Source organism: Schistocerca nitens, chromosome 12 (assembly GCF_023898315.1).
Source record: "Schistocerca nitens isolate TAMUIC-IGC-003100 chromosome 12, iqSchNite1.1, whole genome shotgun sequence".
Classification (NCBI taxonomy): Eukaryota; Metazoa; Arthropoda; class Insecta; order Orthoptera; family Acrididae; genus Schistocerca; species Schistocerca nitens.
The window spans coordinates 79,976,025-79,995,623 of NC_064625.1; positions in this window are offsets into that span (position 1 = coordinate 79,976,025).

Here is a 19,599-nt window from a genome sequence, read left to right on the forward strand (position 1 = left end):
ACCTAACTAACCTAAGGACATCACACACATCCATGCCCGAGGCAGGATTCGAACCTGCGACCGTAGCGGTCGCGCAGTTCCAGACTGTAGCGCCTAGAACCGCTCGGCCACTCCGGCCGGCGAGAGTGACATAATTGAAAATTATGATAAAGGTGGTTTGATAAACCCTCTGCCAGGCACCTGAGTGTGATTTGTAGTGTATCCATGTAGATGTAGACGTGAAGTGTCCATACAAAAATTGGTTACCCTCCATGACAAATGTTTGAACTATGTGGAAATAAATTTAAGAAATGCCCTTTTTTGTAAAAATAAATTTTGGTTTGAAAAAGTTGTTTTTATGACGTTTTTTTTCAGTAAGGCACGTGCTTTCCGGACACGTGTTGTCTTACGAAATCCGTACTGTTGTTCATTACAGTAGCTTCGTTGCATGAAAACAAGGTCTGTTTTGTGATTCTTGAGTTTCTCCCGTCGTATTTGATAATCAAAATATCCACGGGTGTACTGCCGGTCTACAGTGTCCAACGGGCACAATATTTCGGCGATCAAACATGTCGCCATCATCAGGCAAACTGACGGACGGAGGTCCTGTGAACGTGCTCAGGGGGCAGCCATAGCGTACGGATCTCCGTGCGCGCACGTTCACAGGAGCTTAGTCCGTCAGTTCGCCTGATGATGGCGACATATTTGATCGCCGAAATATAGTGCCCGTTGGACACTGTAGACTGGCAGTACACGGTCTGTTTTGTTTCACGAAACTGAACTGGCCGACATACCTGCTCGAGACGGCGCCCCGGCGAGTGTTTGTCCAGTTGGCAGCCCTGCGCGCCGGTGCCACGTCGCGCGGTCACCGCCGCCCCGGAGTCGCGAACTGCGCGGCCCGCGGACGGGGGTCCGTGCGTAGCTTAGCGTTGCGTCCCACTGACACAGCTGCCGCGCCGCTACTGAATCGGAGGCCACAAATACGGTGCGATATTTCCCCAGAAACGGCGTCACAGCGCGATGGGAGGAAAGGAAGCTGGGTGTCGAGCCCGGGGGAGGCGGGCGCGTCCTCCGTGTGAAAGAAAGGGACAGCCGCAGCAGCAGCCGCGGCTCACACACGTGCGCCCGCGGCTGCGGCAGGGCTGCACAAACGCTGCCGGCTTCCCCAGGCCTCGTTACCACCATTCATACACTCTGGCACTACGTCCTTCCTCGACAGTACTCTCCGAAAAGTCTTCTAGAAGACTCATCTGTTACTACTATTAACTACTGATTAATAAAACGTTTCGAACGCTAGGCGTCTTCATTGATCTTAGCAGCGCCTTTAATTGTGTTGATCAGAAAATATAACTGCACAATTTGGACCATTATGGAATAAGAGGGGTAGTTCACAACAGGTTCACGTCTTACTTTAAGAATAGACAGCAGGAGATCATTTCCGCGGTGTTGAGAATGGCTACGACGTGCATTCCCAAGTGCATCCGTTAAGTGTGGGGTTCCCCAGGGGTCAGTGCTGGGACCGCTACTGTTGCTTATTTACAGGGTGACAATTATTAAACTACACTACTGGCCATTAAAATTGCTACACCACGAAGATGACGTGCTACAGACGCGAAATTTAACAGACTGGAAGAAGATGCTGTGATATGCAAATGATTAGCTTTTCAGAGCATTCACACAAGGTTGGCGCCGGTGGCGACATGTACAACGTGCTCACATGAGGAAAGTTTCCAACCGATTTCTCATACACAAACAGCAGTTGACCGGAGTTGCCTTGCTGAAACGTTGTTGTGATGCCTCGTGTAAGGAGGAGAAATGCGTACCATCACGTTTCCGACTTCGATAAAGGTCGGATTGTAGCCTATCGCGATTGCGGTTTATCATATCGCGACATTGCTGCTCGCGTTGTTCGAGATCCAATTACTGTTAGCAGAATATGCACTCGGTGGGTTCATGGGGGTAATACGGAACGCCGTGCTGTATCCCAACGGCCTCGTATCACTAGCAGTCGAGATGACGGGCATCTTATCCGCATGGCTGTAACGGATCGTGCAGCCACGTCTCGATCTCTAAGTCAACAGATGGGGACGTTTCGAAGACAACAACCATTTGCACGAACAGTTTGCAGCAGCATGGACCATCACCTCGTAGAACATGGCTGCGGTTACCCTTGACGCCGCATCACAGACAGGAGCGCCTGCGATGGTGTACTCAACGGCGAACCTGGGTGCACGAATGGCAAAACGCCATTTTTTCAGATGAATCCAGGTTCTGTTTACAGCATCATGATTGTCGCATCCTTGTTTGGCGACATCGAGGTGGAGGCACATTGGAAGCGTGTATTCGTCATCGCCATACTGGCGTAGCACCCGCCGTGATGGTATGGGGTGCCATTGGTTACACGTCTCGGTCACCTCTTGTTCACTGTGACGGCACTTTGAACAGTGGACGTTACATTTCAGATGTGTTACGACCCGTGGCTCTACCCTTCTTTCGATCCCTGCGAAACCCTACATTTCAGAAGGTTAATGCACGACCGTATGTTGCAGGTCCTGTACGGGCCTTTCAGGATACAGAGAATGTTCGACTGCTGCCCTGGCCAGCACATTATCCAGATCTCTCACTTACTGAAAACGTCTGGTCAATGGTGGCCGAGTAACTGTCTCGTCACAATACGCCAGTCACCATTCTTGATCAACTGTGGTATCGTGTTGAAGTTGCATGGGCAGCTGTACCTGTACACGCCATCCAAGCTCTGTTTGACTCAATGCCCAGGCGTATCAAGGCCGTTGTTACGGCCAGAGGAGGTTATTCTGGGTACTGATTTCTCAGGATCTATGCACCCAAATTGCGTGAAAATGTAATCACATGTCAGTTCTAGTATAATAAATTTTTCCAACGAATACCCGTTTATCATCTGCAATTCTTCTTGGTGTAGCAATGTTAATGGCCAGTAGTGTATCTGAAAAAATGTAGATTAGTTCCAAACTTTATTCAACATGTAAACGTCACTACACATATTCGGGTTTAGGTCATGACACGTTCGATGTGCCTGCGATCATTGGGGATGATGTGGCGCAGACAAATATCGAAACTCTTCATGACCCGCTGGAGTGTCGGAACATCGATGCTGTCGATGACCTCCTGAATGGCTGTTTCCAGCTCAGCAATGGTTTTGGAGTTATTACTGTACACCTTGTCTTTAGTATAGCCCCAGGAAAAGCAGTCGCGTGCGTTCAGATCCGGAGAATAAGGCGGCCAATCGAGGCCCATGCCAGGGGCCCCTGCTTATCCAGAATGTGGTCCCCAAAGTGCACTTCCAGGACATCAAACGCTTTCCTGGTTCGATGAAGTTGAGCTCCGTCTTGCGCGAACCACGTATTGTCGTAATCAGAGTCACATTGCATAATGGGGGTGAAATCATCTTCCAAAATATTCACGTACAGTTCGGTTGTCACAGTGCCATCAAGGGATATTGCGCCGATTATTCCCCGATTGGACATTGAACACCGCACAGTCACTCGTTGAAGGTGAAGAGACTTCTCGATCGTGAAATGTAAATTCTCAGTCCCCCAAAGGCGCCAATTGTGCTTATTTACGAACCCACCGAAATGAAAGTGGGCTTCGTCGCTAAGCCAAACCATGCATGCGCGTACTAATTGCTCTCACGCTCCAGCGCCAACCGTGCAGTTTGAACGTCCTAAAGCTAACCGTTCCGAAGTTATGACGATTTTATTTCATATAATTCAATAGTCACCCTGTGTAAAAATGATATGGTTTCTAATATTACAGGTTATTCTGATGACACCAGCTTAATAGTGAAAGATGTTGTGTGCAGTATTGACACAGTACGAAATAACGCAGTTCAGGACATAATTTCGTGACCTGTAGGGAATAAACTGATGTTGCATCTCAGTAAGACTCAGTTTTTACAGCTTCTAGGACGCAATTCAACAAAAACTAACATTTTGACTACACAGAATGAGTGACGATTAATGACACTGAACAGCTGAAATTCCTTGGCTTTCATATAAATAGTAAGCTGTAGTGTTCAGCATATTGTTCAAAAACTAAATGATGCTTTATTTACCATTAGAACAGTATCTGAAATAACTGGTAGTTCAAAGAAAAAAGTATCTACTTTGCTTATGTTCATTCGCTTATGGCGTATGGTATTACTTTTTGAAGTAGATCTTCTGATCCGAAAAACGTATTTTTGACTAGGAAACGCATGGTTCGAGCAACATGTGATGTAACTTCGCGAACCTCTTGTCGATCACTGTTCATTAGTCTCGGTATTCTGACATTCGCCTCTCAATGTATACGTTCTTTAATGTCGGTTCCTGTTTACAATATCAGCTTATTCCCAAGAGTTAACAGCTTTCACTCTGTTAATACATAGCAGAAATCCAAGTTGCATTTGGAATGCTCCTCCTTGCCTCTTGCGCTGAGAGGCGTACACTATTTGCTATATCCATTTTCAGTAAGCTGCCACAAGGATTTAAAAATCTTAGCAGCAATCCACGCACTTTCAAGTCCATGCTGAAGAGTTTCCTAGAGGTTCAGTCCTTCTATTCTGTTGAGAAACTGCTGGAAAACTTTTAAAAAAATTAGTTTCCTGTGTTATGTTGTTGATCTCGTTTTTTAAACTTACGGCTTGTTCTTTACATAGGATTCCTATACGTTCCATTTTATCTATTGTACTCTTCTGTTATAATTTCGCCGCGTGGGGTAGACGCACGGTCTTGGGCGCCTTGCCACGGTCCGCGCGGCTCCCACCGTCAGAGGTTCGAGTCTTCCCTCGGGCATGGGTGTGTGTGTTGTACTTAGCGTAAGTTAGTTTGAGTTAGAGTAAGTAGTGTGTAAGCGTATGGACCGATGAACTCAGTAGTTTGATCCCATAGGACTCGTTCCATGGTCAGGGAAATTTGGTCCTCAGTTTCATCCAACGGAAAATGATATATAAAATATTTTTAAAAAATTTAAAAAATATACAGGTTGATCCAAAAGTAGTTTAACATTTGAAAATACACTAATTTACGGAATGATGTAAGCAGAGATGTAAAAGTTGATATACATGCCTCAAATTACATGGAGTTCTATCCAAGGAAAAAAAACACGAGTGTAAAAACATGGAGTTCTATTACAAACAAAAAACGAGTGCGAAAATAGGTCAGCAGATGGCACTGGACGGCAACACTTCATTGTCGTCTAATTAGATGATTCAAATGGCTCTGAGCACTATGGGACTTAACTTATGAGGTCATCAGTCCCCAAGACTTAGAACTATTTAAACATAACTAACTTAAGGACATCACACACATCCATGTCCGAGGAAGGATTCGAACCTGCGATCGTAGCGGTCACGCGGTTTCAGACAGTAGCGCCTAGAACCGCTCGGCCACCCCGGCCGGCCTCTGATTGCAAACATGAGCAAACATATAAATGTAAAAGTGAAAAAAACCTCTAATGATCCAAGGCTACTTTTTCTGTGGTGTTACATCACATACAATATCATATGCACTGTGTAAACACTGAAGTAATTTAAGATGATGTAGGTGGAAGTACGTTTACATCTACATCGATTTTTTCGTCATCTTTGCTCCCAAATACCTCGAAGAAGAACTATGAGGCATTTACTGAAATAGTATCTGTTTTTGTGTTCTGATACTTAACAGTGTCACATTTACGCCAAAGTAGGAACACAAAACATACTGTACATATCGTATTAATTTTCATAAATCCATACGATGCTGGAGGTTTCAACATCTGAAGAGGGCAGTGGAAACAAAATAGTGACTAGTAACAGTGAACATCCTCGATAAAGCTTGATCTGAAATCTTTGCATTTAAAACTGTAATTGAATTAGTGGGCGTCTGCAACCACAGAACCATCTCCAGACGTCTGGTGGACGCGTCCAGTGGGAAACAGTACTTCTCACTCATCACTCCGTAACATCTTTCTCCTCTGTTCCCCTGGACATAAAGATATTATCTGCAGCAGTCCTCTCGGCGAAGTGGCAACCAGCTGGAAATATGCCACGTTTACAAACATCTACAGGGAGTGCTTGTAACTCCCAGATAGAGGCTCATTCACTGTGGAGCCTTTAATGTTGATTGGGGTACGAAAGGATCGAGGGCATCTAGGGTCGTCGAGATTCAGATGTGGATTATTTCAAACGGCAAACTTACTGACAACAAATGAATATTGTAATCCAACACCCACAGACTCTTTTTTAGATCAAAGTACCTTCAGATATTTAAATGTGACAGTTACAGTAAATGACCATGGTGGTCAGATGGCCATTGTAGAACATGCTGGGCATTTAGGTGTAGATCAAAATAGAGAAATGTTATGTGGTAGAAATGTAACCAATACCTCGATTACTGGAAAGAGATTTACAAAGAAGATAGTGCTGATACCAACAATTCAACGCACTTGCTCTGTTGGATGGAGAATCTACATCTGCATCCATTTTCTATAAACAAATGTGAAGCTCGTGGTAGAATGTTCTTCCCAGTGTACTATATATTTGGGTATCTTCGAGAACCATTTGCATATTCGGATGAGGGTGTGGGGTTGGGGAATCTGACTGCTTGAATGGCTTTTCACAAGCTGTAATTACTCCAGTTTAGTCTTCGCAGTCCCTACAGGGGCAACATGTAGAAGACTATGGTGGTTTCCTAGATTCCTTCTGTGTCTTGAGAATTTGTAAGTAGTCTTTGGCGGGATACTCGTCCTCGATGTTGAGGTGTCTGCTGGATCAGTATTCCGCCACACTTCCTCATGGATCAAATAAAACTGTCACCATTCGAGCTACTCTTTGTTGTATTTTTTCAGTACCACTGTTGACCTATTTGGTATGGGTGCTACACACTTCCAAGATGTTCTAGGACGGATCATACAAGTGTTTAGTAAAAATAAAAAAGAGAGGACAGCGTTGCAGTGTCGAGTCATATAATCTGAGCGATGAAAAAGTATTATTTTGCTTCAGTTTGACAGACGGCGTAAGGATGTGAAGTCACTCGATTTGTTTGTGGTGTACAGGAATGTGGAAGTGTACAAGCAAGGGAACCATACATTTCATAACAGCTAAGGAACGAAGAAAGTAATATACACAGGCTGAGCGAAATAAAAGTGGCCCAGAAAATACGGTCTAAGATGAGAAACAATGCACCATGAAGGAGGTACGCAAACTGTCTGCAAACTGATGTTCATACAGGTATCGACGGAAAATTCAAAACTTTAAACTTTGCCGGCCGTTGGATTAATGTGTGGCGCTGCAGGGCAGTTTCACAGCGCAGAGGACAAGGATGCTGAAATAGCAGGGCATGAATTCTCTGCGCATTTCATTCCCTGCACTCAGTTGGACAGAACTACGCCTCTCTGACAAGCGTGTGAGCAATATACGCAGATGTCAGTATATGACGGAGGATCGGCGAATCGCTCGTTATTTGGAGAGGAGAGATGCCACTGTTCGACAATGTTGGCAGGAATTCGTAAACCATGCCCGAACACAGGGAAACGTCGGCCTAGAGAGAGACAGAACGTCAGGACCGAGCAGTCGTCAAGAGGCCCCCAAAGCCCCGGATTCATCATTTTCAACGATGCTATATGAAGGGCTTATTTCAACTGTGGTACAAGTCCATTTCGTTCATTCTGAGATACAGAGTCCTAATGTTAAAGTACACTCCTGGAAATGGAAAACAGAACACATTGACACCGGTGTGTCAGACCCACCATACTTGCTCCGGACACTGCGAGAGGGATGTACAAGCAATGATCACACGCACGGCACAGCGGACTCACCAGGAACCGCGGTGTTGGCCGTCGAATGGCGCTAGCTGCGCAGCATTTGTGCACCGCCGCCGTCAGTGTCGGCCAGTTTGCCGTGGCATACGGAGCTCCATCGCAGTCTTTAACACTGGTAGCATGCCGCGACAGCGTGGACGTGAACCGTATGTGCAGTTGACGGACTTTGAGCGAGGGCGTACAGTGGGCATGCGGGAGGCCGGGTGGACGTACCGCCGAATTGCTCAACACGTGGGGCGTGAGGTCTCCACAGTACATCGATGTTGTCGCCAGTGGTCGGCGGAAGGTGCACGTGCCCGTCGACCTGGGACCGGACCGCAGCGACGCACGGATGCACGCCAAGACCGTAGGATCCTACGCAGTGCCGTAGAGGACCGCACCGCCACTTCCCAGCAAATTAGGGACACTGTTGCTCCTGGGGTATCGGCGAGGACCATTCGCAACCGTCTCCATGAAGCTGGGCTACGGTCCCGCACACCGTTAGGCCGTCTTCCGCTCACGCCCCAACATCGTGCAGCCTGCCTCCAGTGGTGTCGCGACAGGCGTGAATGGAGGGACGAATGGAGACGTGTCGTCTTCAGCGATGAGAGTTGCTTCTGCCTTGGTGCCAATGATGGTCGTATGCGTGTTTGGCGCCGTGCAGGTGAGCGCCACAATCAGGACGGCATACGACCGAGGCACACAGGGCCAACACCCGGCATCATGGTGTGGGGAGCGATCTCCTACACTGGCCGTACACCACTGGTGATCGTCGAGGGGACACTGAATAGTGCACGGTACATCCAAACGGTCATCGAACCCATCGTTCTACCATTCCTAGACCGGCAAGGGAACTTGCTGTTCCAACAGGACAATGCACGTCCGCATGTATCCCGTGCCACCCAACGTGCTCTAGATGGTGTAAGTCAACTACCCTGGCCAACAAGATCTCCGGATCTGTCCCCCATTGAGCATGTTTGGGACTGGATGAAGCGTCGTCTCACGCGGTCTGCACGTCCAGCACGAACGCTGGTCCAACTGAGGCGCCAGGTGGAAATGGCATGGCAAGCCGTTCCACAGGACTACATCCAGCATCTCTACGATCGTCTCCATGGGAGAATAGCAGCCTGCATTGCTGCGAAAGGTGGATATACACTGTACTAGTGCCGACATTGTGCATGCTCTGCTGCCTGTGTCTATGTGCCTGTGGTTCTGTCAGTGTGATCATGTGATGTATCTGACCCCAGGAATGTGTCAATAAAGTTTCCCCTTCCTGGGACAATGAATTCACGGTGTTCTTATTTCAAGTTCCAGGAGTGTATATACAGGGTGTTTCAAAAATGACCGGTATATTTGAAACGGCAATAAAAACTAAACGAGCAGCGATAGAAATACACCGTTTGTTGCAATATGCTTGGGACAACAGTACATTTTCAGGCAGACAAACTTTCGAAATTACAGTAGTTACAATTTTCAACAACAGATGGCGCTGCGGTCTGGGAAACTCTATAGTACGATATTTTCCACATATCCACCATGCGTAGCAATAATATGGCGTAGTCTCTGAATGAAATTACCCGAAACCTTTGACAACGTGTCTGGCGGAATGGCTTCACATGCAGATGAGATGTACTGCTTCAGCTGTTCAATTGTTTCTGGATTCTGGCGGTACACCTGGTCTTTCAAGTGTCCCCACAGAAAGAAGTCACAGGGGTTCATGTCTGGCGAATAGGGAGGCCAATCCACGCCGCCTCCTGTATGTTTCGGATAGCCCAAAGCAATCACACGATCATCGAAATATTCATTCAGGAAATTAAAGACGTCGGCCGTGCGATGTGGCCGGGCACAAACCACGAGGTGTTCGCAGTGTCGTCTAAGGCAGTTTGTACCGCCACACATTCACGAAGAATGTCCAGATAGCGTGATGCAGTAATCGTTTCGGATCTGAAAAATGGGCCAATGATTCCTTTGGAAGAAATGGCGGCCCAGACCAGTACTTTTTGAGGATGCAGGGACGATGGGACTGCAACATGGGGCTTTTCGGTTCCCCATATGCGCCAGTTCTGTTTATTGACGAAGCCGTCCAGGTAAAAATAAGCTTCGTCAGTAAACCAAATGCTGCCCACATGCATATCGCCGTCATCAATCCTGTGCACTATATCGTTAGCGAATGTCTCTCGTGCAGCAATGGTAGCGGCGCTGAGGGGTTGCCGCGTTTGAATTTTGTATGGATAGATGTGTAAACTCTGGCGCATGAGACGATACGTGGACGTTGGCGTCATTTGGACCGCAGCTGCAACACGGCGAACGGAAACCCGAGGCCGCTGTTGGATCACCTGCTGCACTAGCTGCGCGTTGCCCTCTGTGGTTGCCGTACGCGGTCGCCCTACCTTTCCAGCACGTTCATCCGTCACGTTCCCACTCCGTTGAAATTTTTCAAACAGATCCTTTATTGTATCGCTTTTCGGTCCTTTGGTTACATTAAGCCTCCGTTGAAAACTTAGTCTTGTTGCAACAACACTGTTTTCTAGGCGGTGGAATTCCAACACCAGAAAAATCCTCTGTTCTAAGGAATAAACCATTTTGTCTACAGCACACGTGCACGTTGTGAACAGCACACGCTTACAGCAGAAAGACGACGTACAGAATGGCGCACCCACAGACTGCGTTGTCTTCTATATCTTTCACGTCACTTGCAGCGCCATCTGTTGTTGAAAATTGTAACTACTGTAATTTCGAAAGTTTGTCCGCCTGAAAATGTACTGTTGTCCCAAGCATATTGCAACAAACGGTGTATTTCTATCGCTGCTCGTTTAGGTTTTATTGCCGTTTCAAATATACCGGTCATTTTTGAAACACCCTGTATATTTGAATATTTCTAGTATCTGAACTGCAGTTTTTTCAGTGTTCATTTAACTTTAGGATTCTGTATCTCAGAATGAACAAAAATGGTCTTGTACGACTACTGAAATACGCCCTTCATATGCAACTGGTGCTCCAGTAACCACAGGAATCATTATTGGGCGGTTTACAGAAATGGGGCTGAACTCACGGCCCCGGTTGCGCTTACTACCACTGACCTCTGTAAACCAACAAGCACGTTTGCAGCGATGTCGGGCATATAAGGCCTGGAGTCTCATTGACGGGACTGTAATTCTCTTCAGTTATGAGTCCGAACTGCATTCCGATGTCCAGCAAAGATGTTTCTGGAGACGAGCTGGGCAGCGGTGGGATACCAAACTGACTGTCGCTCACCATACGGCCCGAACAACCAGGATTGATGGTTTGGGGTGACATTTCTGTTCATAGGAGAGCCCCAGTGGTTGTGATCCGTGGCAACCTTACAGCACAGCGGTGTGTCGACGATATTCTACGCCCCATTTTGTTGCCCTTCTAGGCAATGCACCTTGATCTTACATTTCAATAAAACAGTGCCTGCCCGCAGATTTCGAGGGTTCCTCCTTGCTGTCTTCGTGCTTGACAAACCCTACCTTGGCCAGCAAGGTCGCCACGTCTCTACACAATCGAGAATGTTTCGAGCATTAGGGGCAGGGCCTTCTAACCATCACGGGATCTGACGATTTAACGCACCAGTTGGACAGAATTTGGTACGATATTCCTCAGGAAAACATCCAACAACCATCTAAATCAATGCCAAGACGAATAATTGCTTACATAAGGTCCAGAGGTAGATCATCGCGGGCTGGCCGGAGTAGCCGAGCGGTTCCAGGCGCTACAGTCTGGAGCCGCGAGACCGCTACGGTCGCAGGTTCGAATCCTGCCTCGAGATGTCCTTAGGTTAGTTAGGTTTCAGTAGTTGTAAGTCTAGGGGACTGATGACCTCAGAAGTTAAGTACCATAGTACTCAGACCCATTTGAACCATTTTGATCAACGCGTTACTGACTCGCTCAGTTTGTGAAGCACTTTCTCTTGAATAAATCATCCTATTTTCTGAAATTGTATCATTTGTTTGTCTGTATACGTATCTCACATATAACGATCCCGATGCCATTCGAATAATTCCTTCGTGGTTCGTCGCCTTTTTTTGGGTTAGAGAGTATTTGAGGGCCAGCTTTACATTATCCACACTGTAGGGGTCTACAAAAACTGCGATCTGAAAAAGGAAATTTTCACTGCTAACTTCGTCGTGGAAAATCTGCAGTAGAGAGTCAAAAATGTGTTACACAAATATAAAAAAAGTTTTATGTCACCCCCGTTCCCTGAACTCCTGAAGATAGACGTTGACTGTGGATATTGTATCACAGAGACAGTCCCTTTGACTATTCAAAGATGTCACTAAACCCAGCCAAAGATGTAAATAACCATGCATGAGCAGCGCCTATCAGACCGAGGGGATCCGACAGCCGATCAGTTCCAGTCATTCCAACAGGAAGAAGGTACACGGCTCGTGTTGTCTGTAGTTCAACCATGTCTAGGCAGTCATTACCGCGGTTAGATCGCGTCCGCATTGTTAATTTGTGCCGTGAAGGGCTCTTAACAAGGGAAGTGTCCAGGCGTCTCGGAGTGAACCAAAGCGATGTTGTTCGGACATGGAGGAGATACACAGATACAGGAACTGTCGATGACAGGCCTCGCTCTGGCCGCCCAAGGGCTACTACTGCAGTGGATGACCGCTACCTACGTATTATGTCTCAGAGAAACCATGACAGCAATGTCACCCTGTTGAATAATGCTTTTCGTGCAGCCACACGACGTCGTGTAACGACTCAAACTTTGCGCAATAAATAGGCTGCAGGTTGCGCAACTTCACTCCCGACGTCCATGACGAGGTCCATCAGTGCAACCACGACACCGTGCAGTGCGGTACAGATGGACCAAACAACGTGCCGAATGGACCACTCAGGATTGGCATCACGTTCGCTTCACCGATTAGTGTCACATGTGCTTTCAACCACACAATCGTCGGAGACGTATTTGGAGGCACACCGGTCAGGCTGAACGCCTTAGACACACTGTCCAGCGAGTGGAGCAGGGTGGAGGTTCCCTGCTGTTTTGGGGTGGCATTATGTGGGGCCGACGTACGCCGCTGGTGGTCATGGAAGGTGCCGTAACGGCTGTACGTTACCTGAATGCCATCCTCCGACCGATAGTGCAACAATATCGGCAGCATATTGGCGAGGCATTCGTCTTCATGGACGAAAATTGTCGCCACGGTCGTGCACATCTTGTGAATGACTTCCTTCAGGATAACGGCATCGTTCGACTAGAGAGACCGGCATGTTCTGCAGACATGAACCCTATCGAACATGACTGGGACATATTGAAAAGGGCTGTTTATGGACGACGTGACTCACCAACCAAGGGATCTACACCGAATTGCCGTTGAGGAGTAGGACAATCTGGACCAACAGTGCCTTAATGAATTTCTGGACAGTATGCCATGACGAATACAGGCATGCATCAATGCAAGAGGACGTGCTGCTGGGTATTAGATGTACCGGTGTGTACTGCAGTCTTGACTACCACCTCTGAAGGTCTCACTGTATGGTGGTACAACATGCAATGTGTGGTTTTCATGAACAGAAGAAGGACGGAAATGATGATTATGTTGATCTCTATTCCAATTTTCTGTACAGGTTCCGGAAACTTTTTTTGATGTGCGATGCAAAACATTTTTTGATGTGTATATTTACAATGTGTATGTAGATATTTCTATCTATACATAAAGAAAAGGCAACCCCGCAATCAGACCTTGAAGATCACAAGATATTCGACTGACTGCGGTGTCATCCACAGTCATTCGTCATCGAATACGGTATAGAGGGCATGGAGTCTGCATTCCGCACTACCGCCTGTGTCGATATTTCGATCTTGGAGCCGCTGCTTCTCAAACATGTAGCACCTCAATTGGCTTCACAAGGCTGAATACATCCTGGTCCAGTCCTCTCACGCAGGAAAAGTCGCTGACAGTACCGGAAATCGAACCCAGGTACCCGAAAATAGGATTTGTCACGTTCACAATCCGGCTACGAGGTGGTCTATACTATACATGAATTTCAGATTTCGTATGTGATTTTTTAATAAGAGATTGGGATGTTAAAGTGATTTTCTATACCACAAGGGGCGAAACCGTGTGGGCAGTTTATGAAGGAGACTGCTTACATAACACTCCTGTATCTAAGCCAAGAGGTGAAACACATGTAAATATGTTTCATATAATTTGAAATTTCATAAAATACCTGTCACGTTTTATTGCAACTGACGACGAACTACGTTTTACGAGTTTTAACGTCTTAATAAATGAAAATATATTTAGCCGTCTAGACGGCTACATTTGCAAAAATTCACTAACGTTTGTAGTGTGATTTACAGAATTGGTATCTTTATTATGTAACTTAAAATGTTTCGTTGACAGCAATAATGGACTGCGCTTGTGTTTTGACACAATGCAGGCGTGCGACATCGAAAAGTAATTGCTCTGGGATTTTTTACTGGAAAATATCTCAAACTTACTACTAACAGCGTCACAGAATCTGAGGAGCTGCACCTCTGGCCATCGAGACAATGAGTCATTAGACAAGAGACATTTTCAGTATCGAAAGTCGATGGGCCTGCTCGATTTCTCTGCAGATAGTGATGGTACCGACAGTAGGCGCATCTAACTGTTCTTAAGTGTACCCAGTGCTGCGAAAGATACGACATTTTAGTGGAGATTTATTCCACGAAAATACAAAGAAACAATGAAAAACTGTAGTATTTGCACTATGTTCTTGTAATATGGTAATAGCTATTAAAGTTCTGCAAATGCCATTGAAAAGTACGAGCCATTCACACCATTTTGTCATATTCAAAATATAAAGTTACGTACTGTGGACAGACTAACTGCAGCGCAGTTTCTGTTGAAACAGCCACTTCCAGTTTCGTTTCATCTTAGACCTAAGAAGCATTAGTTTTCATTATATGTTTTCTATAGTTTGTGTTTTTATAATAACTCAATTTTTTTGTTGTGTTTTACTTTCGAAGGCGACATTTCTGCGTTTTGCCTCCTTGCTTTCGAATACATGTGAAATGTAAAAGATAATGTTCCAATTACGCTAAACATAAAATAATTATTGCAATGTCTGATGATTTCATTACACATTATCTTTACGTGGCCCATCGATAGGGACTTTCCCCTAATATCTCATTTATCTGGGTAAATTATACGTTATATGTGAGCAAAACTCACAATTAAGTAGATAATTTAGAAAATTTGCAATGAAAGTAGTTAGGATTTTACAAACATATCAGTGTTTTCATTTGTACAACGTGCAAAAAAAAAAAAAAAAAGAAAGAAAGAAACCATAGATTTGAGTGCTACACAAACTGTAACATGTAATGTGCTTATGTGATATTGCATATCTTGTTAAGTTAGGCCTTGAGTGAGATTTGAGTCCTTAATCGAAAATTTTACATATCAAATACAGTTTTACTAAATAGGATAATATTTGATACATAATTCATTGACGATTTGTAAGCATACATTCGCATTTATTTCTCAGATGCCTCCTTTGCGGTCCATGTTTACCGGAACGTTTTCTCTTCTATTACCTTACACTCTAAATCCTGTCAATTTTCACTATTAATTACAGATATTCAGTGCACAAGTGTCGCAGTTAGGTGCCTCTGGTGTCCCTCCCAGCGGCCGCTTGAGACGCTTGGGCCTTAAACTGGCAATACCATAAAAATATTTGGACACACAGAACCAGTTGCAGGTAAAGCGAATCAAGTTTGTCCACGAAAGAGACTGAGTACAGCACATATGTATGGCTCTGCCTGCATACTACTCAAGCGTACGGGATCTGTATGCGGGTGGTCTGGTAGAGGACATTGAGCTTTTGCAAGCAAAGTGATAGGGGAGGTTCAAATACTCATAGATTTGTTTGACTGACGTAATGTTGTAATAGAAATTTTGTAAAATGGCAGACTTCTCTCGAGAAACCGCTTACAGAACATACAAAATTCTTCAAGCTCTACCTGGTAGATTGGTTCGGATGGCTCTGAGCACTATGAGACTTAACTGCTAAGGTCATCAGTCCCCTAGAACTTCCTACTTAAACCTAGCTAACCTAAGGACATCACACACATCCATGCCCGAGGCAGGATTCGAACCTGCGACAGTAGCGGTCGTGCGGTTTCAGACTGTAGCGCCTAAAACCGCTCGGCCACTCCGGCCGGCTCTACCTGGTAGTTCAGACTAAAGAAGATAAATAACAGACCGCACGGAAGCGTGTCGGCAGTGATTCTTCGCACCGTCCAGTCACGAATGGTGTGTATTATAGAATTAAAAAAGTCCCCTTTGCCATATACTTCACAATGTTTCACAGGAAAAAGATTCAGAATTTTCATCATGATTCATTTGTGCTACAGAGATGTACGGTAAGCAGCAAATAAGAATGTGTTTCCCTGTCGTTCATTCACATCACGCACCACAGACATGTGCACATTAGAGCTTGCGACTCTACCTCTTACATGAAACAATCGCTTTTTTATTCTTATTTTTTAGTTGGTGCGTAAGTTCGTAGCGTTTTTGTTTTGCATGTTGGTATTTCGGTCGCTCTGTACGATTATCTATCGATTGTCATTTTTTATTTGCAGTACACTGTTCCTATTTGAGTTTACATATTGGCATTTTGTCATTTGGAGATAATGAGTGGAACTGCGAACGCTAGGAAATGGAGTGTTAAGTGCAGAAATAGAAATATTTACGACATATTCTTAGTCTTCGGTTTGAATTCAACAGAATGGCGACAGCAGTGGAGGCAGCCAAAAAAATTTTCACCGTGTGTGGGGATAATGTCACTGGATAGAGCACGGCAAGAAAATTGTTTTCTCGTTTTAAGAAGGAGCGTATAGACATTAATGAATCTCCGCTTTCAGGAAGACCTTCGGGGTGATGAATCGTTTAAACGCATTAATCCGCAATGATCCACGTTAGTTTACTTGAGAAATGGCAAATGTGGTAAACTGTGGTTATTCCACCATTGCGCGATATTTAGATACAAAGGTGAAGGTTCAAAAATCGTATATATGGGTACCGCACGCTCTAAGCTAAAATCAGGAGAACCGGCGGGTGGCCATGTGCATACCTGCTTCCTCGTTATCCGTTGGTTCGTGAATAACACCCACCATTCCTATCACGTGTCGTTACTGGTGACCAGAAAGTGTGTCTGTATGCCAACATAAGGAAAATAAAGGAATGGTTGAATTCAACTAAAGCAGCAACTTCACCTCATAGACGTCAGCGGAGCTACAAAAAAATGGTTCAAATGGCTCTGAGCACTATGGGACTCAACTGCTGTGGTCATCAGTCCCCTAGAACTTAGAACTACTTAAACCTAACTAACCTAAGGACATCACACACATCCATGCCCGAGGCAGGATTCGAACCTGCGACCGTAGCAGTCGCACGGTTCCGGACTGCGCGCCTAGAACCGCGAGACCACCGCGGCCGGCAGCGGAGCTACATCTCGAAGGAAATAAAAAGAAGCGAAACGCGTATAGCACAGTACAAACACCGTTTCAGCTAGTTGCATCAGCAAAAGACAATGCTATGCGTCTGGTGGAATTGGCGACGGTGTGGTGTACTACGAATTGCTTTCCCGAGGTGTAACCACCACAGCGGACATTTATTGTCAACAACTGAGACGTCTTGCAGACGCAGTCTGAGAACAACTGTCAGCAAGATATCGTGAAGTGATGGTACTCCGCGATAACTCTCGACCGCTGACAAAAAACGCTATACAGGAGTTGGGTGGGGAAGTCATTCCGCGTCCATCTTATTCACATGATTTTGCGCCCTCAGATTTTCACCTTTTCTGCAGTCTATCGGACTATCCACAAGGAAATTCCCTTCCGGATGAAAACATGTCCCTCGAAACAACGTAATTTCTGGAATTACAGAAACTAAAAGATACCGCAGTATTGGCTGACTATTGCCAATTGTGAAGGAGAATATTTTATTGACGAATAGTGTCCCCGTTATGTGTGTGTTCTATGATTATTAAAGTTATGGAAAAACGCTACGAACTTGTGCACCAGTTCAATATTTCCGAATTAAAAAAAAGTTTAGTAAACAGACGACACAACTAGCACAAAACTTTAAAAGCGACAAGGGCACTATAGTATATACAAACACACAGAACAGGGACACCCATGACGTGACTAGCAAAAAGAAATGGACAATTCAACATGCAAACAAAAATCAACACACAGAACAGCAAATAGGCCTATACTGAGTAGGCATGGATAACGCGTAGCATACGGAATAAGAGAGACATTCCAGTCATATTTACAACCACCTACAGATACACCAGACATGTACCACAGAGCTAATATATATAGCCGTTGAATGTGAAGACCACAAATCCATCTGAGAAAGAGAGACAGAAATTTCAAAATTAGACATAAAGAACGTATAGGGAGTTGGAAGTACAAAAACAGTCTGCCTCTTCTGAACACCTAATAGAGAGCGGACATGAACCATTTGACGTATACAGTAGGATATGAAAATCGTTGGGATGAACAATCACGACAGAAAATTAACATATAAGGAAAACTTACACATACAAAGGGCCCTTGCAAAGAACAATAAATGACCAAATCGATATAAACGACGACTCATTGATCCTGTTAGCTACTAGAACGATAACAGACGTAGATGTAGAATGTAACCAAACGAAAGAGGAACTCAGTATCCAAATATTGCACAACAAACAATTGAATGTGAAACTATATACAGACACCACAACACTTACAAAAGTAAATGAAAAGCACAGAGCGATAGTTGGTAGCACTGCATGCAGTAAACACACAAAACCAAAACACAGCAAACAGCGATAGTGACGCGTTAAGTCGAAATGTGTTCGTAAACGCCGAAAATCAGGGGTACGCGGACCAACTAAGTACAAATCCAGGGCGGCACATATGCACTACTGAGACCATAAAATGTGAGTAGAAACAAATCAGTAATTATTATATAAAGCAGCTATACCAAACAAACATGTATGACAGACAACTAAAGATACTTCACAAATTAAAAAAAGGAAACGCGTATGGCACAGGACAAACAGCCTTTGATTTGATTGCATTAGACGAACCACATCTTCAAGAAAAAAGCTTTCCACAGCGCCAGCATTTAATCACGTCAAGAGTAGGATGCAGTTACGATAAAAAGAAACATTTAACCCGCGACGACGTTACGTGATTTCTCCAGCTAAGCACTCCACCTCACAGACGTCAGGCGATGTTAAAAAATGCGCTGAGCCACGTCACGAAGGAAATTTTTTTTTCCACCGCTACCGCTCGCAAACTGCATTACCAACGGTCACATTTATCTACGTTTAGAAAATAAAGCGCAACATACTAAATAAGCGAAGCCTGAACATGTTCGACTTGACGGACACGAACCGATCTTATTGTTAATCTGATCGATACCATCTTACCTCATGCCGGGAAGATGTGTCTGCAGTGCCTGCAATAATGCAGCTACGGAAACTAAACGTCGATATTGGTTTGTTTCCAGAGATTAAATCGCAGTCAAAGATCCCCTCATCGGAATGTTTGTTTTACGATCTCCTTGATTATTCGGAACAAAAATAAAAACTTTGAAAGAGAATGTCGTCATTGGGCTTTAAAGAAAAGTGACGAATTGTAATTGTTTGAAGAACAAAAAATGTGCGGAGACGACTGGTACGAAATACGCAGTGAAGGAAAACGTGTCGGAAATATTATGCAGATAATGTATGTTGCGGTAACATTTTGGTTTATATCGTTTTTGAATATTGCAAACAATAACGCCACAGAAGTTTGCTTAAACTAAAAAAGCA